This window comes from Hipposideros armiger, unplaced genomic scaffold (assembly GCF_001890085.2).
Source record: "Hipposideros armiger isolate ML-2016 unplaced genomic scaffold, ASM189008v1 scaffold_120, whole genome shotgun sequence".
Lineage (NCBI taxonomy): Eukaryota > Metazoa > Chordata > Mammalia > Chiroptera > Hipposideridae > Hipposideros > Hipposideros armiger.
In genome coordinates this window covers 405366-433098 of record NW_017731470.1, presented here as the reverse complement: position 1 = coordinate 433098, position 27733 = coordinate 405366, and the positions used below count along the sequence as shown (strand labels likewise).

Below are 27733 nucleotides of genomic sequence, written 5' to 3'. Positions count from 1 at the left end.
TATACCTCTTTGAGATCCTATGTGCTAGGGTTATGCAAGCCTGTCTTTGTTGGCGTTTATCTTTCATATTGAAGATAGGGCAGTGAACAAAACAGGTAGTATCAGCTTTCACGTAGTTTATATTTTGGGTTAGAGGAAAGACAGGCAATAAAAATAAGTAAATATATACTGTCAATAGTAATAAGGGCTTCAAAATCAAAGAAAGTAAGGGCACAGGTGTGTGTGTGTGTGTGTGTGTGTGTGTGTGTGTGTGGTGTGTGTACGCGCGCGCGTGCGCATGCACATGCTGTATTAGGTATGATGATTAGAGAAGCACCCTGATCAAGCAACTTTGAGCCTGAATGAAGTGAAGAAGCAGGTCATGTGCGTCTGCATTCCAAACAGAGGAAGCAGTGTGAAAGCCTAAGACAGGTGAATGGTTGGCCTATTCAAGGAACAAAAAGGGAAATAGAGTAGCTGGGAGAGAATGAACAAAGAGAAGGCATGAATTCAGGGAGCTCTGTCTGGGACAACATCAGAAAGTATCTTATAGGCCACATCAAGGATTGAGACTTTATTCTGAGATGAGAAACCTTTCAGAGTGTTTTGAACTAAGGAAGTCTTATGATCTGACATAAATTCTAAAGGGATTTCCTCTCCTATGTGGAAAATAGACTCCAGGGCAGTAAGAGTAGAAGCAGAAAGAACACTAATGAGGCCATTGCAATAATGGCTTGAACTTGGGTGAAAGCAGTAGTGAAGGTGAGAGGGTCAGATTCTGGAGGGTGTGTGTGTGTGTATGTATACAATTGGCAGGATTTTCAAGAATAATTCCCAGAGTCTTGTCTTGAACCAACTAGAACAGAGTTTCCATTCACTGCTATGGGGAAGACTGGAAGAAGGACCTGGTACGGAGGTGAAATAAGGGGTGATTCTGGATCTTCATTGAACAGCAACAAACACTTGTTGATTGCTTACTCTGTTCCAAGCACTATTCTAAATGCTGGAGATAAAGCAATGAAAACAAACAAACAAACAAACAAACAAACACCAAAGCCCTTGCCCTCATGAAAGCCTGATCTTCTGAGGGGAGACAGACCATAACAATAAGTTAAAATTTTTTTATAGGCTATTTAATAGTGATAATATTGTATAGAGAAAAATAAGACAGTAAAGTGTCACTGGTCAGATAGGGCCTTGCCACTTGGAATTGAGTATCCAGAGAAGGTCTCACTGCAAAGCTGTTATATGAACAAGACTTGAAGTTGATGAGGAAAGAAGCAGGAAGGAGCAGTGCAGGCAGGAAGACATCAGTGCAAAGGCTTTGAGGTGGGAGCGGCCGATGAGTAGGAGTTGGCAGTGCGTATGGAGGGAGCAGCTCGTGTAGGGCTTTCTAGGTCATTGAAGAACTTTCACTTTTATTCTAAAAGAAAGAGGGTTTTAAGCAGAGGACTGAGGTGATCAGACTCACATTTTAACAGGGTCACTGTGGCAGCTCTGTAGAGGTTGGATTGGAATAAGGGGGGCTAATGAAGGGTATATTGCAATAAAACAAGCCAGAGATTATGGTGATGCTGAGCAAGATGGTTTTGTGGAAGTGGCTACAAGTGGTTGACTTCTGATTATAGTTTGGTGTTAGAGACAATGGGATTTGTTAAATGGATTGGATGTTAGATATAAAAGAGGGGGATTAGTGAGAGGAGCCAATAACATCTCCAAAATTCTGGGTTCCATCAAACGTGAAGCTGGCATTAGCCAAGAGATGATGGGAAACACACGTTTTATGAGGAAGATACAGAGTTTGACAGTGAACATGCTACCTTTGCCTATAAGGTATCTCCATGGAGATGCATAGTAGGTAGTTGAACATACAAGTCTGGAATTCAGGGGATGGTTTTGGGCTATGGATATAAATTTGGAAGTTATTGTATATGCATGGTATTTAAAGCCATGAAGCTGGATGAGATTATCAAGGAAATGAGTACAGATGGAAATGCCCCAGGCAGTCCAAGATCAAGTAGTCAGACTAAGAACCAGTGAAGAAGACTGAGAAAGAGTCTCCGAGAAGTAAGAAAAAACCCGAGCGGGTGATCTTGGAAGCCAAATGAAATTTTAAATGATCAGCATTGTAAAATGAATGTTAGATGAAGACTGAGAATTGACCCTGGATTTAGAATGTGTAATCATTTGTGCCCTTGTCAAAATCAGGTTTATTAAAGCAGAAAGGGTGAAAAACCAATAGAGAATGGAAGGCAAAGAATTGGGAACAAACAGCATTGGCAACTCTTTCAAGGTGTTCTCCCCCAAAGGAGCAGAGAAACAGGGTAGTCGTTGGGAGGAAAAATGGAGTCAGGGGAGCATTTTTAACATGGGGTAAATATCCGCATTTTGTATGCTGGTACAAATGATCCAGTTGAGAGGAATAATTAGTGCCGCAGAAGAGAGGAGAAAGTTGTTGGAGCACAAACGGAGTGTGTGATAAGCAGAATGGCCCTCCAAAGATGTCCATACTTTAATCCCAGGAATCTCTGAATATATTATATCACATGGCGAAAGGGAATTTGCGGATATAATTGAGGTTATGGATCTTGAAGGAGGGAGACTGTCCTGGATTATCTGAGTGTGTTCAATCTAATCACATGAGTCTTTACTAGCAGAGAACTTTCTCTGGCTGGAAGTAGAACAAAATGCAGCAAAAGAAATTAGACAAATTACACGTATCAGAGCTATTCAACACACTTCTACTGGCTCTGAGATGTAGGACCCATGTGCAAGAACCAGAGAGAGTCCTATAGTAGCTGAGGGCTTCCCCAGCTGACAGCCAGCAAGGAAATAGACATCTTAGTTCTACAGGTGCAAGGAATTGGACTCTGCAACAACCTAAATGAACTTGGAAACGGATTCTGACCCAAAGCCTCGGGAAAGGAGTACAGTCCTGCCAACACCTTGTGTTCAATCTTGTGAGACTCTAAGCAGAGCACTTAGCTAATCCCATTAACAGCTCCATGAACTAATAAAGTTTGTGTTAATTTGTTACAGCAGTGATGGAACAGTAATATAGAGTGATTGGCTTTAGAAAGCAGCATGGATGATTCATCCACTCAAACAGAAGAGAAGGCAGGGTAAATGGTAGAGGTACTGCTAGGTGGGTTGTGATGCTAGTGCAAGATTTGAAAGTTCCCTGTGATTTCTCAGTGAAATAAAAATTAAGAGTATTGGCTAAGAGAGAGACTAGGAGAGGTGGTGGAGGTATGCAGAGAGAAGATGTGAAATAGTCATCCAGGATAGTAAAGAGCAGCAATTATCAGAGAAGTATATTATGATGGCCTAGAGCACTAAGGGCCTATTTGAGTTTAGTCATAATGACTTAAAGTAATATCAGACAGCATGTTATCCCTATGATACTTTTGAGACTTCCAAATAGAAATGTCACATAGGCAGTGTGGATATAATTCTGGAGAGCCATGGGCAGATGAAATGGTATTGAAAGCCAGGGAAGAGCATGACATCACTTGGGAAATGGGAATATACTTGAGGTCTAAATTCTGGAATCTTCTAATGTTTAGATACTGGGAAATTCAGGATGATCCAGCAAAGGAGATCAAAAAGGAGTATGCACAGAGATAGATGCACAACACAATCATGACGGCAGTCTCTCAGTAGTCAAGTTCCAACAGTCAGTGCTGTGGACTGAATTGTGTTTTCCAATACATACGTTGAAAACTTAACTCCCAATGTGACTATATTTGGAGATAGAGCCCATAATGAGGTAATCAAGGTTAAATGAGGTCTTAAGGGTGGTACCCCAACCTGATAGGTCTTGCACCCTTACAAGGAAAGGTGCCAGAGCGCTCATTCATTCATTCATTCTCTCTCTCTCTCTCTCTCTCTCTCTCTCTCTCTCTTTCTCTCTCTCCCTCCTCACTCCCTCCCTCTCTCTCATCATTTGAGGATATGGCCAAAAGGCAACTGTTTGCAAGCCAGATAGAGAACTCTCATCAGACACCAGCTCACTCTTCTGATACTTCGATCTTGGACTTCCAGTCTCCGATGTGTACAAAAATAATTTCTATTGTTTAAGTACCCAGACTTTGATATTTTGTTATGCAACCCAAGTGGACAAATACAGTCAGTTATATGAGTCAAAGAATTCCCTTTATTGCCTGCAGCCACTTAAGTTGGCTTTCTGTTACTTAGGAAGAGTTTTAACAAATTCAATATACAGTATCAATGTTTCCTACAAGTGACTGTCAATTCTCCTCTCCCTGATAAAAATACCTCACTACTTGCAACTTGAGAAAACTTGAAGGGTATCTATATCATCTGTCTCTGTCTTTACCTCTACCTCTACCTCTACCTCTACCTCTACCTCTATCTAATCATTCCCACCAAACTCAGTAATACCCATCTAAGATGGCTCTTTAAAATATTAACTGTTTTTCTGAAGCATCATTATTTAATACATTCTTTTGAGTTTTCTTTGAAATAAAACATTTGAGGTGACCACATTTTCTGTAATTTATTAGTTATAAAAATAATCTAAAAGGAACCACCTTATTTCAGCCTCTTCATTTTCCCTCCAAAACCTCTTCTTAAAAGCCCATGACTCATGGAAATGACCACTCTTGGTCATTTTCTTTCCTGTAAAATTCAACTCTCTATCTTTCTGTTAATGGAATAGAAAATATGATTCTTCTCTTGCTGTATCTCTAGGAGCATAAGCTTCTTAGTGACCTTACAGGTATTACATTTGTTGAAGAAATACATATTGAGTATATATTATTGGCAGAATCTAGTAGTATATGTTCAACATAGTATTGGGGTTGACAGAGATAAATAGGATGTGATCTCTTCTTCTAAAAGTCACACACTCAGTTTCAAGTATAAGACACATGTTCTTACAATAGTGATAAGAGGAAATATTCAAAGAGGTCTCTAAATGTGGAAAAGATACAATGGAAATTCAAAAAAAGATAACATTACTTCCACAAAGGGAAATTTAGGAAGACTGCATAATGTCAGAGATTTCGCTTGTCCTAAACCAGGAAGACACATGTTATATTGAGAGACTGACCTGTAGGTTAAGTATAATGGGAGTATGGGATATGGAAAAGGAATAACATATTGTGACCCCAATAGCAGATTAATGCAAAATTATAGAAAATTAAATCTGGAATTTGAACTTTATTCATTAAGAAATGAGCAATGATTAAAGGTTTGTGAGCAGGGAATTGAAACCACAGTGGTGTATTCTTATTAGCAAAATGGTCTAGTGCTGAATACAGACAATTGAACGTGATTACAACACAATGGCAGGAGTAAAGTGATAAGGGAAACTCAGGGTATTGGAAGTATACAGGAAAGAACTTCACACTAGATTTTTAACTCAATAAAGACACCTCCCTGAAGACAATGGCATTTGAGATGATGTCTCAAAGATAAGTAAGAGGTACTCTGGTTTAAAAAAGTGGAAGTGGGGGTGGGGGTGGAGGGTGGGGTGAAGGGTGGGGGGAAGTGAGGGGGGGAGATAAGTAGGAGGTACCTAAAATGAGTAGGAGGTACTCCAATAAAATAGGAGAGTGCAGGGATGCAAAAGTTTACAGGCCAAGATGATAACACTTAAAAAGATAGACAAGTGAAGATAAGCATAGTTCATTCCAAGACCCAAAACAAGTTCAGCTTGGCTGGAGCGATAAGAAGTAAAGACAGTACAGGACCTTTTAATCATATTAAGAAATTGGGACTTTGTGTCAAGAGAAATGGGGATATATTAAAGAATTTTAAACAATTAAGGACATAATCAAATTTGTATTTTGAAATACTACTTTGACAGTTGTGTGGAGACCAGAAGACGGAAGCCTAGAGACGGGAAGTCCAGGCGAGAAAGTATGGTGGCTTGGAAGAGGCTGGTAGTAATGTGGAAGGAGAGGTATGAGCAGATTTAATAGTTCATTAGGAAATGCATCAATAGGGTTTGGTGATAGATTGAAAGCGAAAGATAAGAGATTTACTATGGGATGAGAATAAAGACTGGGACAGTCAGGATGACACTCAAGATTCAGGCATGGCAAATGGGTGCCACTTACTGAGTTCGGTCTGACAGGAAAGATGATAAGTTTCATTTTGAACTTAACATCAAAGTGGAGATAGATACTTTGTTATAAAACTCAGCAGAAAAACCTAGGCTAGAAAAACAGCTACGAGTGCCATCTTATTGGTGATATAAGTCAGATGAGCAGATGGGGTCATTCAGGAAGGATGCCTACCACAAGAATAGAAAAGGGCCTGGGGACAAATCAAAAGGAGCCTCAATATTTAAGGGATAGACAAAGGAAGTGATGCTTATAAAAATATGGACAAAGACTGGCAACATAAAAAGAAAAAAAGAGAATGCGGTATCTCAAAATCTAAGGAAAAATGTGTTTAAAGATGTAAAATGTAGCCAACGATATTACATCTGCTGAGGGAAAAACAGAAGAACACTTTTTATAGCTACAAAATTGAAAACATTATGGTATTGGTGTAGGTACAAATAAATTTTAAAAATAAAACAATGGAACAGAATAAAACTTGAAAGTGAATCAATGTGTATACAAAACTTAGTATGTGATAAAGCTGGTGTTTGACATGAGTGGAGAAAGAATGGGCTGCTTTAGTGAATGATGTTGGGACAAGGCTAGCCATTTGCAAAAACACAACATGAACACAAGTTAAACCTAGATTCATTCCAAAATCATTTACAAATATAAATTGCAGTTAGAGAAAAGCCTTAAACATGAAAAACTCAAACTAGAAATTGTTGGGAAATGCTTGTACATGATTGGATATATATGATCCCTAAGTAGAGATGACTTTCCTGAAAAGACAGGAAAGCAAAGGCAGCAGAGAATGTTGACAAAGTATCTTACAGCAAAATTAAGTCTTCTGCATGATCACCACTCTTTCACATCTCTCAATCAACTTGCCATTTCTTTCAATTGAAGTTATATTTTATACCAGCTTCTCCTTTATGTTTCATTATAAACCTATCTGTCAATCTGAACCCTCCTAAGATAGCAAGGTAGTGAAACCCTTTGAAATGAATGCTTTGGGAAATAATTTTTTTTTTACTTCTTTGCAGGAAAGTTATTGGTAGGCATTAAATCAATAATATTTACAAATATTTACTGAGTGCATACTATGAGCCAAAAGTTATGTCATCAGCAACAAAATACACTCAGAATGAATTACTTAAAATTTGATGAGAGGGAAACATTGGCCCTACTGCTGGATTTTCCTCCTATACATTTAAAACACTTTGCATTTCAAATTATTTTCTCTTTTTGTTCTGCCACTGCTGTTCTTTCATCAAAACCGTTCCCCAAATCAACAGACATTTCTGCAAAGTGCTAATTTAGCTCAGAACAATGCAAAAAAATATCAAATAGAAAGGAAAGCAAGAAGCAAAAATCTTCTAAACGCTACCATTTAATATTTATCATCAACCATTCTCCATCAAGGCACATTTGTAAATCACAACTCAGCTTTGGCTATACCCTTCCTCAAGTGTAGTTGGACTCTCTCTCCCTCAGCCACAGGCATCAGGCTCTGGGTTCTGCAGCCCCCACCCTCCACACCTCCATCGGCTAACTGTGAGCACAGCTTTTTGAAGAGACCCCCTTGGCAGCAATTCGTAGTGTCATTCTTTCACTCATTTTCCACCCATTTTCTGGGTCCTTTTTTCATTCCTCTGCTCTCTGCTGTCAGAAGTGGGAGCTGTTGTCATGTCATCAACAGATTTTTAGAAAGTACGTACTGAACACAGCAGTTATCTAATAACCTAATCCACACTTAAGTTTTAGTAGGAGGGGGGAAAAAGGTTGTGTCATGGCTCCTAGGTCTATTTACTTTCAAAATGGAATTTTCTAACCTTGGAACATGTTATGGGCTGAATTGTTTCCCCTGCATGCCATACGTTGAAGCCTGAACCCCCAGTACCTCAGAATGTGACTGCATTTGGAGATAGGGCCTTTAAAGAGATAATTAAATTAAAATGAGGTAATAAGGATGGGGACCTAAGCCAATATTACTGGTGTCCTGATAAGAAAAGATTAGGACACAGATAAGTACAGGGAAGATCATACAGACAAGGACACAAGACATCCATCTAACAAGTCAATAAGAGAGGCCTCAGAATAAAACCAACCCTGCTGAGATCTTGATCTTGAACATCTGGCCTTCAGAACTGTGAGAAAATATAATACATTTCTGTTGTTTAAGCCGCCAAGTCTGTGGTATTTTATTGTGGCAGCCCTAGCAAGCTAATACATGCCAGAATACAGACCCTAAAGCAAAGACTTGGGGGAAAGTTGCTTTTCCGGAGCACAAGGGGTAGAAAGTCTTGTGTATTGGAATGCGTGTGTGTGTTTTATTTTTCACTGTATCAACATATAGCTTCCCAAATTTACATTTTGTTTTCTTATTGATTAAATTTTTATATTGCTCTAAGTTTTGCTTTTTGCTATATAGAAATTATAATTAAAAAGTCCTAACTTATTAAAAATAATTAAATGGTTAATAGCTTTCTTTGCAATGTTATATCAGGATTCCTTTAAATAGCAATTACCCTGACTGCATTTAAAACAGAGATCCCATTTATAAAAGTTTACTTTTTGTGCATTTTTTTAAATGCTTGAATTTTTTAGCTATTATAAAAGTAACCAACATGAAAAAAATCATCATTGCAAAGTTCAAATTCATAATAAAAATTAAAGTTCAATTAACTGTACAGGATTCCCTAAAATAGCAAGCTGCATGAGGGCATTTAAAACCTGAATTCCATTTAATAAACATCCAACTTACAGTAATTTTTTTAGGAGCGTCTAGTGAGTAGGAAATCACTGTATTTTAGGAAAGCACACACATGCCTTTCTTAAGTATTCATTAATATAACCACAGTAGGTAGTAAGCTTTATGAGGTCATTGGATCAAGTCTAATTAGCTTTGTAATGTGTTCCCAGCACCTAGCACAGTACCCGATATTTAGTAGGCCATCAATACGTAGCTGTTTAATGACCAAATCGATAAACAAATGAGAGTGGGTGGAGAAGTTGTATATAAGTCAAAGGATGTAATTCAAAGAGACTGAAAGACATCCTTACAACAGCATACCGAGTAAGCCAGGAGCAGTTAGACTGTGCTGGGAGTCCAGACTATGTGAAACCAGAGGAAAGATATAGGATACTTCACTGAGTGATCGAGGCATGGGGCTCTTATTTTGCAGGAAGACCAAGATTTGGCACAGGGACAATAGAACAGATATTCCACTTCACTTTGAACAAGAGCTATAAGAAATCATGTCTCAGGGAGGGGTTGCAAGCAACAGGAAACGTTACCTTTACATTTATTTGTGGGACCTCAGAAGAACAACAGAAATATACACAGAACTGGTATAGTGTGGATGCAGGCAATAAAACGAGAAGTAGATCTTCTAATTAATGGTAGCAAACCAGATATTCCCTGAGATACAGGTCTTTGTATTAAAGGAAGGGCCTATTTATTCACCTCAGTTCTCTTATCTCAATGTCATTAAATGGCTTTCACCAATCAGTTAAGAAACAGAATAAGTGCATACATCTTGCAGCAACGTGACTCAGGAGATGACTAACTTTTAATATTATCAGATCTACCTGGATATGGTTAAGTTATGCCACGTATACTACAGAATCCCTCTGTAAAAGACCCCAGGGGTAGGCGATGGCTTTCCTCTCCAGATTTACAATCATGCTGTGGTAACTTTGAACGTTCCTCTGAAGAGAGGGGCAGGGGAGTTGCCTGGGTACAGAGTGGATCTGCCCTGTTGGTTCTAACTGGTGTGTTATATAAAAATTTTAAAACAAAATGCTTATGTCAAATTGTGTTAAATAAATCACATGTAAAATTAATTCTGCAACATGAGAACCTTTTAAAATGTTTAGTATGTGAACATACAGACATATACATACAGCATTTTAAATGCCTCAGATGGCACCTTCATCTTATTTATTGAAGTAGACATGTGTCGACAAGAAAATATTCCTGATTCTCAGATTAAAGAACAGCTAGGGACAGGTTTCAGCAAGATTGAAAACATGGATGCATTTTTCTCTAGAGTGGTCAATGTTTTTCCCCTTTTATCTCCCATATCTGCTTGTTGCCATGGCACACGCCAACCCCATATTTTCTGTGCTGCATGATCTTATATCAGGACAGACATTACCACCTTCTCCACGTTTGCTGGAGATAAAAGGAATGCCTATAATCACTTACATGGGCTGACCAATGAATAGGCAGCAGGGACCAGTAACTTGCTAGTTTCTTAAGAAGGTATGAAAGTGATCTAAAAGTATCATTCCCTGAGTCCAATTTGAACAATGTTAAGCTTTTAATTCTTTATTTTTATTATTCTCTAGACACTCAGGCTTATTCCCCAAGGCCATGTCAAAACTCTGTCACCCAATTCCACTGAGAGTGAAGAAAGTCAAGTTCCTTGTATCTGGACCCTCTATGATTTACCCTTGAGTGCAGGCAGAATTGCAGCCCAGTGAATTCCTATCATCCCAAGGGGTGCTTCTCCCCTGACTCTCACAAAAATCTCCATGAACTTCCTGTTCCTGGTCATAACACTACCTCAGCTTCCTTGAATGTGTTCTTATTTCTAGACTGCTCCTTACTCTCTCATCCTCTGAACGCACTCCTTTCTTCTTGCAGTGACAGCTCTTTCACCCCGGATGAAATCATCATGCCTCTGAACGCTGGCTTCTCTCAGTTCTTTCGCTTTCCCCCCAGATTTGCCTCATTTCTGGTCGCCAGCTTGCAAGTCTCTTATGATCTTCCTCATTCAGTTTCTGGGAATCCTTGCTTTCTTGTTTATCACTCAATTATAAAATAAGTCTCACGAATATTCAATCTTCTATTTGACAATATTTTGTTTTCTCCCAAAGTGGGGGATGAAATGTAAATTTATGACAGGAACATTTTCTTATATTTATATAGGTAATACTGTGGCTTTAAGAAAAGCCAGAATACTGAATGTTGCCAAGAGTTCTACATTGAAATAAATGGTCCCATATTTTTCATCATTTGTTGTATGTTTTGTATCTTCATTGTGAAATCGTGGTTCCCTGCACCTGATAGGTACTTAGTTAAATATTTAACACTTTCCCCAAACACTGTCCCTCTGCTACTCCTAAACATAGCATCAGATTGGATAGCTAGCCTGTTGTATCTGCAGAGAATATGTAACCTTAGCGCGTACTGCACTCGTCTCCATGGATACCAAATTTCTGTGAATGGCACTGAGAGTGAAAAAAATCTACAGGAGGAAGCTAAATTTTGCACATTCTTTCAGTTTGGGTCCTTTTCTTTCTGATCCATTTACCTCTTACATTTTCCATTCCAGGCTATGTATAGCAAGGATCCTCGCATACTTCATACAATAGACAACCTTGCATTAGGATCACAGGGCATCATGTTTGCATCTTTTTGGCTGCTCCATGAGCATCAACCTGTGGAAATTGAAGCTGCTGCAGGAAATGGGAAGGTAAATGCCTAAGTCTTTTTTTGACAAACTAACCAGAAATCGCCAACTTGAGGAGCCCAGAAACCTGGCGCTCAGTAAGAACAGTAATTGCAGAGGGGAGGGAATGCTAGAGCAGTTTTTTACATCTTTAAAAAGCTAAATTAAATTGATAAGCCTTCACAGACCAACAAAATCGTCAAAGTTCATTTTTGGTTGGAACATTATTAACTTAGCAACTCCCTGTTTTCACCTTGTACTGCTTAAAGCTCTGGTGGATTGTTACTTTTGTCCTTAAATAAATAAAAACAAAGGATGTGTTTATTATTATAGTTTTAAAATGGGGTATACTTATGTGAGCCCTTGCTCAAAAACTCCACGACAAGACATGGAGGCTGAAGCGTGGGTACCCAAGAGACTAACGCTGAAGATGGCAAGGGTATGCGTGCTCCACAGAGGTCATTGGGACTGCTGGTAGCTGTGACCTTGAGCCTGGTATATAGGCTATTCTTCAGCCTCCATGGCTCCCAGGGTGCAGCCAGTTGGGACTTCTTGGAAGGACTCTAATGGCTTTTTAGGAAGGAAGAACAACTTGCTGGGGACTGAGTATTCTTTAGGGATCAGTTTGGATGGCACTTGGGTCAAGAAAAGGGCTCAACACCACAATAGCCTTAATTATCAGACTTTCTTCTTTTCTCTCACTGAAATATATGCTAAGTTTAGGATATAAGGAGCTTTTTCCTCCATTAAAAAGAACCAATCTTCACATTAAAAAATCATGCTACCAAGTGACAGATGAGTATAGGTGAGAATGGCTAAAAATTCCTCCCTGCAGGCAGCTGTCAGAATCAACCTCCCTCCCACTTTGTAGAGGCGGTCGAGAGAGCAGAAGGGACTTCTGGGAAATATCCTTGCGTATGCTTTCCTCTTCAAATTCTGAAGCATGTCTAATGAGTGCCTTTCCCCACTTCCTTCCAAGTCAGGCAAAAATGGAAGTCAAATATTTCTTATTCAGTAGGAGGTCAGTATCATATACCTGAGAGAGATACAGGCTTTGTCCTTGATCTGAAATTTAAAGCTGGGAAAATAGATATTCTCAAAAGATAGTAAAACTGTATAAAGGGAACTGTAGAAGCCATTACTCTGGGCACATACTGGCTTCAATACTAAACCTCCCAGTAAGTGTAAAGGAACACAATATTACTCACCATGATGATGGGAAACATTTCTTGAAAAGGAAGAGTTTACAAATTGGATGTTGTCAACTAATTATATCCTAAAAAATGTTATCTCAAGCAAGGACAACTGAAAGACACACTCAAAAAAATAGACTGGGGCAAACAGCAAAATATCATTCAGTTCAATGAAAACTTCAGAACACATCCACAAACTGAACGTTAACTTTGCTTTGACTCCTACAAACAGAAGGCAATGATACCATTTTCTCTGGTACACTATATATGGCCTAATTTGCTCTATTATATATGTGTGCGCATGCGTATGTGTGTCTAATATGTTATATACACACAGACGCACACACACACACACACACACTGAGGGTGTCAAAAAAGTGTATACAAGTAGACACTTTGGTCATTGTTGCTCAAGCAGTAGTTCACCGTAATCAGAAATGTCTGGACACTGATGGTAACCACTTGGAGCACCTCTTGTAATTGTAGAAGTCAAATGTGACTTGTATTCATCTTATGTTATTGGTATATATTGGGTATTACAATTTTAATAGTTTTTCCCTTTCTCAAAATATGTATACATTTTTTGGCACCCTCTATATGTATGTATGTATGTGTATACATATACATATACATATACATGCACACAATAAATTCTTCATTTTTATATCAGTTTTTTTACGTATAACAAAAATGAATATTTCATTTTGTTTTCACCTTTGCATCCCCCCACACTCTTTATTCCATTCCCTTCTCTCCACAGTTGGAAAGCAGATGAACTACAGTGAGGAGAACTGATAAATTTTTCAGAGGAAATCATGTCTTACTATTCTTTGTAAACCCCACTGCTTCATACAATGTTTGGCAGATTTAGGTACTCAGAGAGTTTTGGTTAAAAGTTTGAATGGATGGGCTGTGGAATGCATGAGTGGATAAATACATTTATGTTATCCTCGTACTGTAACTTAAGAGAAAGAACATATTGCCTCAATGTTTATTATAATTCTTTTGTTCACACCTGTAGAAGACAGATCCACTGGGACATGTAAAAGTGACAGGAAGGGAATGGCATTTGCCACACACGCAGAACATGTCCTGTGCTGGTGTTTTCATATGTGATCATAGTCAATCTCCATAAAAACTCTGTGAGAAAGTATCATTCTCTGCTTTCTACAGATAAGCGGATAGCGTCCCAGAGAAATACTAACCTGTCCAAATTCACCAAGCTGTGAGGTAGGATTTAAATTCAAGTGCTAGTTTTTCCCAAGCAGCATACCTTTTCCTCTCTAAACACAAAAACAAAGTACAAAGATGAAATCACAAACGAATCAGGTTGTAAGACTATTTAAAACTCTTGGCACTTTTAAGTGGTCCCTACCAATTTATTTATTATTTATTGAGCACTCGCTGTGTCCAAACTACACTTGAAATACAAAAGGGCACAAGAAGGTAAATTTCTATTACCTTTCACGATGGGCGGTTGCGGCCTGATGTCAATGATCTGGATAATACAACACGCTAAGTGTATGAGAAACCAAAAAGATTATTAAGGACCCTCCCACACATATTAAAGTAATGAAAAATAATCTATCCTGAGACTAATGGTACATTTTTTCTCATTAGTTAAATTAGACTTAGTGCTAAAATATTATCTTTGTAAGCATAATAATTATTAAGCTAATTCTGTAACCAAATAATCTGTTGATGCTAAAAATGTCGTTACAATTGATGAACTTTATTGAGAAGATTTTTAAGAGTTTACCGGACATCTGAAAGTTTTCTCAGGCAGTAGGGATACCTCGATGCTGCTGTTTACCATCATCCTTCTTATGTGGAAACCAAACAGAGACATTCAGAATCACAGAGTTTTGAGAAATGACGTCCTGTTAGCTATTTGTCCCAGTTCTACCACAGAGTAGCCATAGAAGTATAGAAAAATCACAGAACCAGAGCGATTTCTTAGAACACAATGTCCGAGAATGTTTTGTCATGTATGAAAGAGGTATATTTGTCAGGGATCCTACCCTTTCAAAAGTCAGTCTTTCATTCTCAGAGATAAAATTGTCATCTAAAACAGCACTTTTGGAAAGAGCTTTGCCATGCCTCTCTGCCTCCTTGCTTCATTTTGTCCTGAGTATAACTTAAAGTTCCCCCTTTCTCTACCTAAATGGCAACAAGCTTAAGGCTGTTTGGCAGTTGAGCCTACAAACCGGGCTTTAGTTGGGGACAGGACAAAAGGCCTTAATCCTTACTTCATGGGGTGGACAGGGACACACAGGTGGTCACAGACACAGGTCTGGTGGAAGCACACACCTAGACAGATACAGGTCAGGGTAGACAACAGTGGAACTACAGGGCGAGGCCATCCTTTCACACTGGGCTGAGCAGAGCCTGGAGGTGGGGATAGCACTTCACAGATGCTCACCACAAAGTGAATGTACGCCCCATTGCTGTGATCCTCCAGGCCTCCAGATTGTGTGCTGCGCAGCCGTGAATAATGGGGGATTGGAAATGCTGCTCTGGGCAAATGGCGCCTGCTCCACTCACATTCACCTGGACGGTGGCCCAGGCCAGGCTGGGGAGCAGAGGTAGAAGGAAAATCCATTCCAGACCATTATTGGGCCACCAACTCAGAAGGCTATGTGCCAAGCTACTAATTGTCAGGGCCCAGCAGCCCTTCCTGACAGGGCTCACACAAGGCCGGCATTGTTCTCAGTCAGACCTCGCATCGGAAGGAAAAATTCTACAGTATAACTGTGGCCAGACTTTCTCCCTTGTCTGAGATGCTATATTGCTGTATTTGTGTCCTCCCTGGATCTGGGGAATCTTATATTCCTCTCAATCCTGTCGAGAAACAGCCCCAGCACTATATTAAATGCATTGTTTCCTGGCTGTGAGGGAGAAGATGGCCTTCTATCTACCTTCCCGAACTGAAAGGAACTGTTCTAGGAAGTTTTCTAATAAAAACCTAAGGGAGGTGGAAGGAAACTTTAATTTTCCATGATTTATTCTTAAATCTTGAATTTTCACAAGCAGCATGCATTAATTTTGCAATAATAATAAAAAAAAGAAGGTCTAGAAGGAATGAATTTACTTCACCATTTCACATAAAATCATTATTATAAATGAGTTTAAAGATATTAAATATAATGCATGTGTTTTATTGAGTGCTGAGGGAAGTGGTGCAGTTTAATTGAGGATTTCCTGTGCTGTCTGGAGCTGAGAATAAGGGATTGTATTGTGGCCTCTCTGCCCCTGTTTTCCCTTTCCCCCTGAGCCTAATATATCAATCAAATAAAATTAGTGTAATTAGGAAGTTGACTAAAGACAGAGGAGCTCTTCCTTGTGAATTCCTTCAAATGAAAACCCAAGCGCCATTACAAAGCAAACAAATTTATCTATTCATTGAAATTAAATGAATATGATCATTATAACTTTACTTTAAGGAACTCGGATAATTTAAGATTCAGATCATTCAAAATACAAATGAATTCCCAGAGAATGAAGACAAGCGTTGATGACGAATGATTAATGTTTCCTCCAGCACGGTAACTGTGACTCACAGGCGTGTGTCTTGTGTCTTTCTGATGATACTCATGCCCATCCTGTAGCTCAGCCCAACTCGCCCTGCTTCCTATCTCTGAGGGGCTGGTAATGGTGTGACCTGTGACTGGGCTTGCAGAGGGCTGTTTCTTTAATATTAGCCCAGAAGAATGTGGAACCCTACAGGGACTGTGGGAAACTTCTCTCAATGTTTATCGCAACCTCCAAGCAGGAGAGCAATTTCAAGAGGGTGGTAGAAATTGCAGCAGGTTGAGTATTGAATGAGAGTAGAAGAGATGGATACAGCCAGGGAGGCTAAATTCTCTTGGCTGCCAAGGAGAGAGTGAGGGCAACAGCTTGAGGGTGATGTCAAGTCATAATCAAGTTACTTCTGATTTGGATGAATTTAGTATGTTTACTGCCTGAAGAAAACAGCCAGGGAGGATGAGGACCTCTAGTTTTACATTCATCTCGAATTTCCATTGAGTTCCTTTATATTTATTTGATCATTTACTTAACCTAAGTTTATTTTAAGAACAAGAAATCTCTTTTAAGTGAGAGGATGAATCCAGTAGATAGGGGCAACACTCACCTTGCTACCAAAACTGCAGGTGCTGAGATCTCAATGGGCAACATGAGAAGACCAACTCTGGCAGTCACTCGGTGGCAAAAATACCACAAAACTTAGCTTGTGGCTTTAATATAATTTAAAAGTGTTTAAAAATAATAATGTACTTTTCCCCTTTCACTAGTCCATGCATGTAAGTTACTTTAAAAAAAATGGTTGTGTTTTTCTTGGAACACTATTCAGCATCCTTTTCTGAAATAAATAGAGCAACATAAAGTGTCTTTACAAAACCTGAAGTTCTTTCTGTTTTTCAAATACTGCTCTAAACAGACCACCATTATGACATGTTTAAAACTGGAACAATTAGTGGCTAGTAACTGCCTACCTATATGCTGATAGTACTAATTTTAAGAGAGCCTGTAATAAATGCTAACTGGTTGCTGAGGGATTTCCAACTTATGATGCCAGTTGGTTCACTCTGGTTAACAAGAAATGGCCTGATATCCCTGCAAGAGATATTAGCTAACAGGGATTCAATGCTTGCTCTGCAGAAAAGTGCTAAACTCATTCCACTTTGTGAAGTGAGCATCACCAGGCCCATTTTATGAAGCAGACATTGGAGACATAGAGGCTATGAAACTCACACAAATTACCTGGCTGGCTGGTAAGTATCAGAGCAGAACTCTAATCCAGGCATGGCCACCCACAAATCGTGTGCCCTTCCCCATTACACAGTAGTTCTTACCTTCTCAAGGAAGGAAAGGAAAGTTAAATCAGTGAAGGTCGTGCTGTACAAAGGCAGAAATGGACTTGTTCTAACAGGTCCCCTTTGGGATAAGAACTCTGTACCAGTAAAGCCACACTTGATTATCTAAGGACACTCTGGCCCAGTCTGGCTGGTACTGCTTAGATCTGCAGAAACCTGCTCTTCGTGTAACTTGATCACTGAAATTCTTTTCCTTTTCGTCAAAAATTTCACGTCATATGCATCAAAATGCAGCTAATCCAGAAAGCTGAGATCGATGTTGTTTCCTACATCTGATTGTTTCAGTCTATTACTTCAAAATCTTTGTCATCTTCTCTAAATCCTATTTCATACCCTAAATGGCTAACATCCAGGTTACCTAACTGATGTGCTAAAGTGTACCTGCTTGTTCTTTCGGATACAAATTAATGGTGGAATGAGAGTTGGCTAGGCTTCATTATGTTTCTACACAGTGGTGATTTGCTAAAACCTTAAATCTGGGGATGTAATGCACAGCATGGTGTCTATGATTAACTACCCTGTGTTGTATGTTTGAAAGTTGCTAAGAAAGGAGGTCTTAAAAGTTCTCATCACACACACACACACAATGTGTAATTGTGGTGACAGATGTTAACTAAACTTATTGTGGCAATCATCTCATAATATGTACATATATTAAATCATTATGTTGCACACTGAAAACTAACACAAAATTTTATGTCAATTATATCTCAATAAAAATTTTTATTTTTTATTTTATTTATTTATTTATTTATTTATTTATTTTAAATCTGCCTCTTTGACTATGGCTATCCTCTTTGATGAGAGTTTAATAAATATTTGCTGAATGAATGAACAAAATGTATATCAGATGAGCTTTGATACAATAATATATTTCAACTAAAATGATGATCTGAAACAATCATGCTCTGATATATGCCAGAACTCTGCAAAATCTACTTTTTCCCTTGGAGGAAACAGAAATATCAATTTGCCTTAAATCATTTTTAATTTCATAAAATAGATAAGGACAAGAAAATTTTGCATAGTCTGACAGAGCTGTGAAATGCAATTTTTAGACTTTTGCTACCAGACTGGCTTTTGCTAAAAATGTTTCCATTCTCCATTTTCACATGCTTCTTCGTGCTCTCAGGAATGGAACAACTTTTCCATGAAAACAAAAACACTTCCCAAGGAATGTTCTCAGACATTCTAAAGAACTTTAAAGGAGCATCCTAAATCCTAATGTTGGTTTCACTCTTGCACTGCTTCCAAGTTCCCTGTCCCTAATTTGTTCTGGTGAGTTTTTGTTTTCACTCAGAGGGTTTTCTCAACTGGGCTCCATAGTTCATGTCAGCAAGGAGAGAGTCGAAAATATACTTACCGGGTGCCAAGAAAGCGGTAACCACACAGACACAAAATAGAACTGTTCTACGGGCTTTTAACTCTATAGACATCAAGACAAATTACTTATAGACTAGCTGAAAAATTTATAAAATAATTCTACTCTAGATAGGAAAAGTATTAGTTCACTTACCTTGTCTTACTATACTAGCAAAGAGACAAAGAAACAAAACAGGACTTGGTGGGTTTTGCTTCTGGTGGCTCCAGATCATTTATGTGGAAGATGTATTATGAAAGTAGCATTGGCAAACATGTACCCACAAATATGTTTTGAGAAATAAGCTATAGAACATGTGTACAATATGACACATAATTACAATGTAGGGAAGTCAAACTCCCACTAAGAATGTTTTGCTTTTACAATGCCAGCAATTGGCCTTGGGTCTCTCCTTTGCTACTTCATGGCTATGTTGATTCTCCCAGCACCCTCTCCCTGCCTAACCCCTTCACTTCGGTAATGTTTTTATGGAATCCACCCACCAGTCAGATCAGTAAAAACTCAGTCACGTGATTCATTCTTTCACGAATTCAACAACTATTTATTGAACAATTACCACTTGTGGATACTGCCTAATGCTATGTCCACTAATAATAAGACCCTGTGTGAAGGTGCTTAGGTACTTTGCAAAAGTAAGAGGAAACACGCCTTGGTGCATGCAGGAATGGATGCCTGGCAAAAGGCCAAGAGCTCCTTCTCAATCACAAATTAGGAAAACTGGATTTGCACCATGACAGTTATTAATTATGTCACTATGTTTGTGTTTCTATTGTTTGCTTTCCATTGTTTTTCTCAATAATTAACAATTTTTTTAAAAAGTGAAAGGAGAGCCATTGATTTGCCTTCAGTGCAGCAGTGCTGGGCGTCTGGACGCAGTTCAACTCTGCAGCCAGATGTGAAGAGATCAATCAGCCCTCACATCTGGCTGCAGACATAGAAAGGGCTGTTCATGTATCTAAAAGTTGAGCTTTACTTATGAGTATTCAAAATGACCCTTTAGAAGGATTCTTTTTTCCTTTTTGAGCTAGACCTCTTAGAGAACGCATATTCAGCTTTTGAAAAAACTGTTGAAAAATGTAATACTTAAGAATAAACCTCTCTCTTATATTGAAGTCAGTCAATATATTCTTTATGTACCAGGCACTGTGTTTGATACAGAGGACCCAGAACTGTACAACACATAGTTCCTGCCCTCACGGAGCATTCAAGATGGGGAGAAAGATGAGGAACTAAGTTAAATCATAAATCTATCATTTAACTCTAATTTATTCATTTTTCTGCTCTGAATCATTCTAAAGTTCAAGTTATAAATACATATTCCTTTATATCATGAAAAAAAAGAGAATGTTTTCTTTAAAAGATAGGTATATTGATAATTTGTTATATTTTGCACATTTCTTGAAATACCATATTTTTCTGAGACATTCATTATCAATTACTCCAATTTTCTTGGTGTGGGGTGTGGTGGAGGGGGATCATTCATTTTATTTTATTTTTATTTATTTATTTATTTATTTTTTAAGATTTTTATTGGGGAATGGGGGGATGGGAACAGTGCTGGGGAATTGGGGGAAGGGGAACAGACAAGTTGCTGTCGTTTTGTTCTTCAATCTAGTTGTGGAGGACGTTGCTTCACTGGCCCAAGTTGGCTCTTCCCGGGCGAGGCAGATCAGTCGCCGGCTTCTGGACGGCCGCTCACTGAGGCTGCTGGCTGCTCACGCTGGCTGCTGGCTACACATGGTAGCCCATGGCAGCCCACTGCCACAGGGGCTGCAGCCTACGCCGTCACCGTTGACTCACAGCAGCCCAGCTCCAGGTTGAGCTGTTGTTCAGCATCTTAGCTGTGGAGGGCAGTGTCACTGGCCCTCATATGTGGGATCCGAACCGGGGCTCTCTGGCATCCCAAGCCAGCTCTTAACCATCGCGCCACTCGGCCGGCCCGGGATCATTCATTTTAAAAGTTTTGTTTGCTAAAACATTGAGAAACTAAGATTGAGAAACTTCACACTGGCTTCTTAGCCCATGGCTGCATCTTTGGAAGAGAGAAATGAGCTTGGGCACATTCATTTGCATTGGGAAAGAACAGCTTGACACAGCAGGGAAGAGAGGAGAAACCAAATGCCCTGGAAAAGGTAGACCAAGGAAAAGAGGAAGCAGGAATGGGAAAAGTTGATGTAATATGCTTTTATGAAGTGAATCTCAGATCAAGATACCAGTCATTCATGAGAAAAATTTTTCATAGATATGGTATTAGGATTTGTTTGTTTTGTTTTTTCTTATGCCATGTTTCCTACTGCTAAAGTGTTAGCATTCGATGAAGCTGTGTTAAGGATACACTGGAACTCTTTAAATAATTTTTACAATATTTTAATAAGCCTAAAATTACCCTGAACTAAAATGCTAAAAAATATGGACAAGTAATAAGTTCAAACAGAAACTAGTGGAGCCAAGATTTTAATTCAAATATGTTTGACCCTAAGACTCTGCATTTTGACCACCATATTATTCTATCGCCCTTTCTTTATCCTAGGTGATTCTATTCCTACCTGTTCTTCACTGTATTTTCTATCTGTAACCTTCATTCAAAGAGACTTAAGATTTTAAATCATGACCTCCAGTGAGTTCCATGACTGGGTTTCCTATTTGGGGATCTCCTGCCATCACTTACTACTGAAGCTGATTTACTAACCTCTTCAGAATCATTTCCTTCAATCTTGGACATAGTGTTCACTAACTACTACTGTGTAATGCATTTTTCATGTATGTAGTGGTTTAAAACAACAATAAAATTCTATTACCTCTGTGGTGTCAGGAAATTAGGAATGGCTTGGCTAAGTGGTTCTGGCTCAGGGTCTCTCATGAGGTTGCAGTCAAGATATTGACCAGAACTGCAGTTATTAGAGGGCTTAACTGGGACCAGAGGATCTACTCTCAAGACAGTTCACTTCTATGGCTGGCAGGTTGGCACCAGCTGTTGGAAGCAGGCCTCAGTATCTCTCTGTGTGGGCTTCTCCTAAAGCTGTGTGAGTGTCTGTATGACATGGAGTCTAGATTCTCCCAGAGGAAGTGATCCATGACAGGGAAAGCTAGGTGGAAACTATCCATTTCAAGACCTAGTCTCAGAAGCCACATAGTATTACTTCTGTCATATTTTATTTGTTAGAAGTAAATCACTAAGTCAGGTCCATACTTAAATGGAAGGAAAATTAGATCCCACCTTAAGAAGGGAGGATGTAATATCAAAGAATTTGCCACATTTTAAAGCCACCATATGTGGGTTGTGACCAATGGTACAGATCCCATCTATACTTCATGCCATGGATATATGTGGGTATGGATTAATATTTCCAATTAGTACTCCATGAAATAATCTGCCCCAACATTTCTTTGCATACTCACACCTTGGACTTAGACAAATCCTCTGAATAGGACTCTTTATTAAATGACTAATGACCCAAGCAATACTCACTTAAGACAAGTGGGCACTTATTGGCTTGGGCAACCCAAGGCAGGGTTGAACCAAACAAATCTCAGGATATGCAGTGATCTAGAGAAATAAGTGGAACCAGGAACTCGAATACTGAGAGGACTGTCCCTCCATGTCCTGTCTTTGCTCTTCTTGGCGTGTCAATCTCAGTCTTTCTCACTTTAGAGATGTTTTCCATACATGGCTACCTACACTTTCCAAAATTACATTCCAAAGCTTCTGCCATGAGTGAGAATCTTCCTCATACTCTGGTTCCAAGTGTAACAGACCAAAAAAGAGCCTGGGTGGCCCACTTTGGGGCCAAAGGAGGGGCAGGGTCCTGTAATCTGGTAGCTTTTGTGGTCAGGGCAAGGTGGCCACGAAGAAACAAATGGCCAGCTTTGAGAGGGAAAGGTGCCCAGGAATCGGGTGGGAGTAGTGGGAAGAGTGACGGTGAGACAAACACAAGAGTCGTTTAAAAAGTTTCTAGAAAAAGTACCTATATTGATAAGGAGTAATACTGAAGATAAAAATAGCATTTTGTTTTCACACATATTCTGCATATCCCATGTAAAATCAAATTAGTGACAGAAAAAATAACTTTTCTGTGGCATCCACATACTCTTTCTTTTGATGGGCCTCATTTTTGTGGATACCCACAGTCATAGTTGATATTAATGTTAATATATTTGAATTAGAACAACATGGTCAGTAGATATGTTCTGTTTTAATTTGAGCCCTTAAGCAAGCATTTAAGAACTGGTTCTAACCTTTTCTCAGTTATAAAATATATTTTCCCCCTTGGGCCTTCTAGCAATGTAAGGGACACTTTGATGTTATTTTCATCTATGACAACTATGACAAGTGGACCACATTGCCCAGAAGGGCAATGAGCAAATCAGTAACACCCAACTTCCAAGAAATGAAAAGCATCAAAGTTTTACAAAACAAAAATTCTGCTGTTAATCATGTATGAGTGTGTGTGTGTATGTGTGTATGTGTGTGTGTGTGTGTGTGTGTGTGTGTGTGTGTGTAGTCGAGGGAGAAAATACTTAGAATACACACAAATATACCTATTTCCTTTTGAATTCTTGTCAAATATGACAAGTCAAACAATCAAATCTAGTCAAATATGACATTTGTGAAAAAAAAATGTCTATGAGTGCTAGTTGTGTTTTCAAAGACACACTAACCACCTACTTTACACTTTCTTTATAAAATACATATACACTATGCACTTTCTTTACAAAATTATATTTACTTTAGACATTTGAATTTTGAGCACGCACTGTCTTCTGCTCTTGTTATGGCCAGGTTCAAAAACATAGTTACTGGTCACCCTTGAAAGGGATAGTACAGTAGCAGTTTTTAGAAGTGTCCCCTTTGTCAACTTATCAAAGCAATCAAAAATTTTTTCACTCCCAGCTCTCAAATGAGCGCTCAAAAATCTCCTCTTTCTTTCTGACCTCTCCATGGGTTCTTCAATGATTTAAGTCACATACAAATGTTGTTCTGGGTTCATTCCACTTTGCACTGACACCTTAGCTTCTATTTCTGGCAAATGCTTCTGGTAAAGCAATAGTTCTCCCTTAAACATGTCTTCTCAGCAAACATGGCTACCTTGACTGCCCACACCCCAGCTGCTTACTTCCTAGCTTCCTCCTCAGAGTAATTGACATGTACAAGATCGTTCTTCATTCAGCACTTCCTATTCCATTCTGTGGTCCATCTCCTGTCACCCCCATGGGACCTGCTGATCGCACTTCCTTCCCCACCACCAGTTTTCACTCCTGCCTTTTCCACTTCAACCAGAATCTTAAATAGTAAAGCTATTCATTGATCTACAAGCCTAGAAAACATGTTCCTCTCCTAGACTATACGGGGAGGAACATGAACACACAGCAGAGGTATCCTCAATGTCCCCACACTCCTTAGAAACGTGACATTTTTAGTCCTTGGCCTGGGAGGAGCAAGTCTACTCTAAGAGTGGAGTCAGGGGCTGTAGGTCTAGCTCTCCAATTTCCTTTGTTTTGTTCTGCCTAAAATTGCTACTTAGAACCTTTGAAGCCATTCAAGGCCTATTTTCTCACCCATTGCTGAGATGGTTTTTCCTACTTAGCACAAGCAGCTCAAGGCAAATCTGTAGCAATTGTGCAGTAGGAACAGTGCACTGAGAATGCTAGACCATTATTAGCCAGAAGAAAAGGCTCCAATCTTCAAGAGTTGGGCCCTTCATCTCAGTAAGGAAAAGCTTTGATTCATCCTGGGACCAGGTCCCCCAAATGACAACACTCCTGACTAACTTGTCTCTCAGAAATATTTTCAAGGGCAAGACAGAAAGGCCCTGCCTGTATCTTAGCTCACATTCAGCTGTAGCTAGGGCTCCAGCTGCCAGCTTCTCCACTGACTGCCTGAGGCTAGGGGTTGCCATTTGCTGATTTACAAAACTGGCCATGACAGTGGTTAATGCACTGGGTGGGGGGAACTTTGCTGGTTACTTCCTGTAATTGTTGGTCAAATGCACTGAGCTATAGGAAGATCCTGGACAATATGAGGTTGCTGACTGCTAGATCCAGAACCTTCTCTCCAGGTCTGGCTCAGGAATAGAGCCCTGTGTCCTGGTCACAGATTTAAAATATATGAAAGTGCCTATTCAGTGATTGGTTGTTGTTGTTTTTTTAAATGCATTGAGTGAATCCCAAGTTCTCTGCACAGTGTTGACTGAGGAGCACCAGGAGGGCTTAGCCATGGCACTCTGACTAGCCCTCTGGGGTGGAAGGACCTCTTCTTTTCACCCTTCCACCAATTCTTTCAGATCAAGTAGGAAAGACCATCTCAGCAGTGGGTGAGAAAATAGGCCTTGAATGGTCTCACAGATTCTTCTTTTGGGGTCTTCCGTCCATCATTCTGCTTAGGGTCTATGGTCTCTGCACTGGCAACCCACCTTGATACTCGCAATGTGCAGTCATTAAAGACAGTTTGAGAAAAACAAAACAAAACAGAAAAAAAACAACTGAGAAATAACTTTAAAATGGCAAAGAGAGGTCCTCTTTAAAAATTATTTTTGGTCAGTCCAGATACCAAACAGGCTTACTTCCCACTCAGATGATAAACCTGAGCCTTCTGCACCTCCTATGCAACAAGCGTAAGATACAGCTCTATCCTTTTGGAGAACCACGAGACTTTGCTGACTTGGGATTGACAATATGAAAACATAAGCTGTGCCCTTCCAAAAGCTAGCCCTTCATGGTGAACGCTTTAATGTTGTAAATAAGACTTTTCTCACATAATGTTGCTTCACTAAGGCCATTCAAAGTCAGCTTCATCCATTTGACCTTTAGGTTTTAGCACCCCATGCTAATAATATGCAAAAACTCCTCTTCCTGAAGCCTCCAAATACACATCAGAGAGATAGATAGTTGAAAAGAAAACATGTTCACAGTTGCTATCAACAACTCCATTTATGGAACTGTCCAAGACACTGAGATAAAATGAATCAAAGAAAAAAATGTTTTCATGATCTTGAGGAGATTAAAATGCTAGACTGAAAACACTCACAAGGACATACAATATTTGGTCCTCTCTTCTTGGTCCCTCAGGGTTTGGGTTAAAGGATGGGACAAGGTCAGGGAAATCCTCCTAAAGCTATGAAGACTGAGAATAGCTTAGATGTTAATTAAGCCTGAGCCAGAGTCCCCAGAGAGCTCCAGAAAATGGGGCCAGCATGTTGATCAATCAATGAAATAGGCTTGGGACTTCCACAGATTATCTGTGAATATACACTGTTACCCAAGATGTTACTTCAGCATAGCTTGGAAGAATATTAATAATGATAATAACTAAAATTTATGGATTACTGATCACATGTGTGAGACACTGTGTATCTTAGTGAGACACTAAGTATTTCCCATGTATAAATAATACGAGAATGAATTTGGTGTCAAAGAGCTTCAGTGGGAAGGAGGCATAGGACAGACCTAGAGCACTTGTAGGACCTGGAACTTTGGGAACTAGATATAAAAGGAGAAACTCAGCAAGTATGAAATTTTGTTGTTGTTGTTTTCTTTGTTTTTGTTATTTTAGGTATGTTCAACTTAATGCTACAACACGATTTTCACTTTCTTGATGCTAAAGGATGATCTACTCAATGGTGTGATACAACTATGGAATATCTGAAGCCCTCTAAGCCTGTGTTAGCTGAATCCTGATGCTGTAAAGTCTAAGACTGGAAATAGATTTGGTGGTCAGGACCAAGCAATGCCGTTTTGCACTAACTCACAAATCCTATTGGAAATGAAAGAATTGGTACACAAAAAAAGAGAAAGTGCAGACAAAAGGCATAATTGGGAAGATTCCTATGTTGCAGGTGATGTTAGAAGGTCTGTCTTTCTCCGTGGTTTTGTAACCCTCACATGCATAAGAACCACCTGAGGAGGGAGAGTGTACTTATTTGAAATGCATATCTGGAGATATCTCTTCCAGAGAACATCATTTTGTTGGAGTGGGTGGAGAGTGACAACCAGGAAGATTCTAAACAAGCACACAAGTGGCTTTGATGCAGAAATTTTGATCAAGACCACACTTTGAAAGTCTCAGAAAAATAAAAAAAGACATAAAAAATAACAAAATGAAAATAAAATTAAAAAATTAAAATAAAAAAAACAATAGAGGAAATCATCAACATGAAACCTAAAAGGAAGGAGAAGGACAGGAGAAACACAGGATCAAAAGTGACTAGGAAACCAAATAGAAATTATATTACAAAATTACACAATCAGTGATGTATTATAATGAGCAATTATGATTTCTTATTTAGTTATTGTTTATTCTCTGCCTATTTTCAGTAAAATGTCTAGGCAGAAAAAGGTAATATACATACTTGGTAGAATAAAACATATTCTCTATTTTGAGAGATGGTATCTGGGGCAAGAGGAAGGGGTGATGGAAAATACATCACCTGTTGCCTAGTAGGAATGCCACATGCCTTGCAGGACTTCAGAGCCTGTTTTAATTGCTTACTTATAAGTCTACATTCCTGAATGATTTCATAGCTCCCATGGGCCTAAAGTTCATCTCAGGTATGTGAATCTGACTGGATAAAGCCGGGTAGGGTAAGAAACACACAAGAAAATGCATCACTACTGATAAAACTTGATGTTTGAGGAGAAGGAAGGTAATAAAGAATTAACTTTAAAGAATGTAAATGAGAGAATATCTGTTTTAAAGGTTTTATGACTGAAAATATTAGATTCAATAATTACATTTAGTACTCTACAAGCTAAAATTAATTATTATCAGTTTAAA

At 39.0% G+C, this 27733-nt stretch overlaps 1 long non-coding RNA gene across 1 annotated transcript in view; it reads left to right on the top strand.

Moving 5' to 3' along the window:
• LOC109385639 (uncharacterized) overlaps window positions 1-26962 on the top strand; it is a 28251-nt gene extending 1289 nt beyond the window's left edge. The window contains exons 2-3 of the long non-coding RNA XR_002124658.1: window positions 11399-11539; window positions 26513-26962. This is a non-coding gene — a long non-coding RNA (uncharacterized LOC109385639). The remainder of the gene's footprint in view (window positions 1-11398; window positions 11540-26512) is intronic.
• The last annotated feature ends 771 nt before the right edge of the window (window positions 26963-27733 follow it).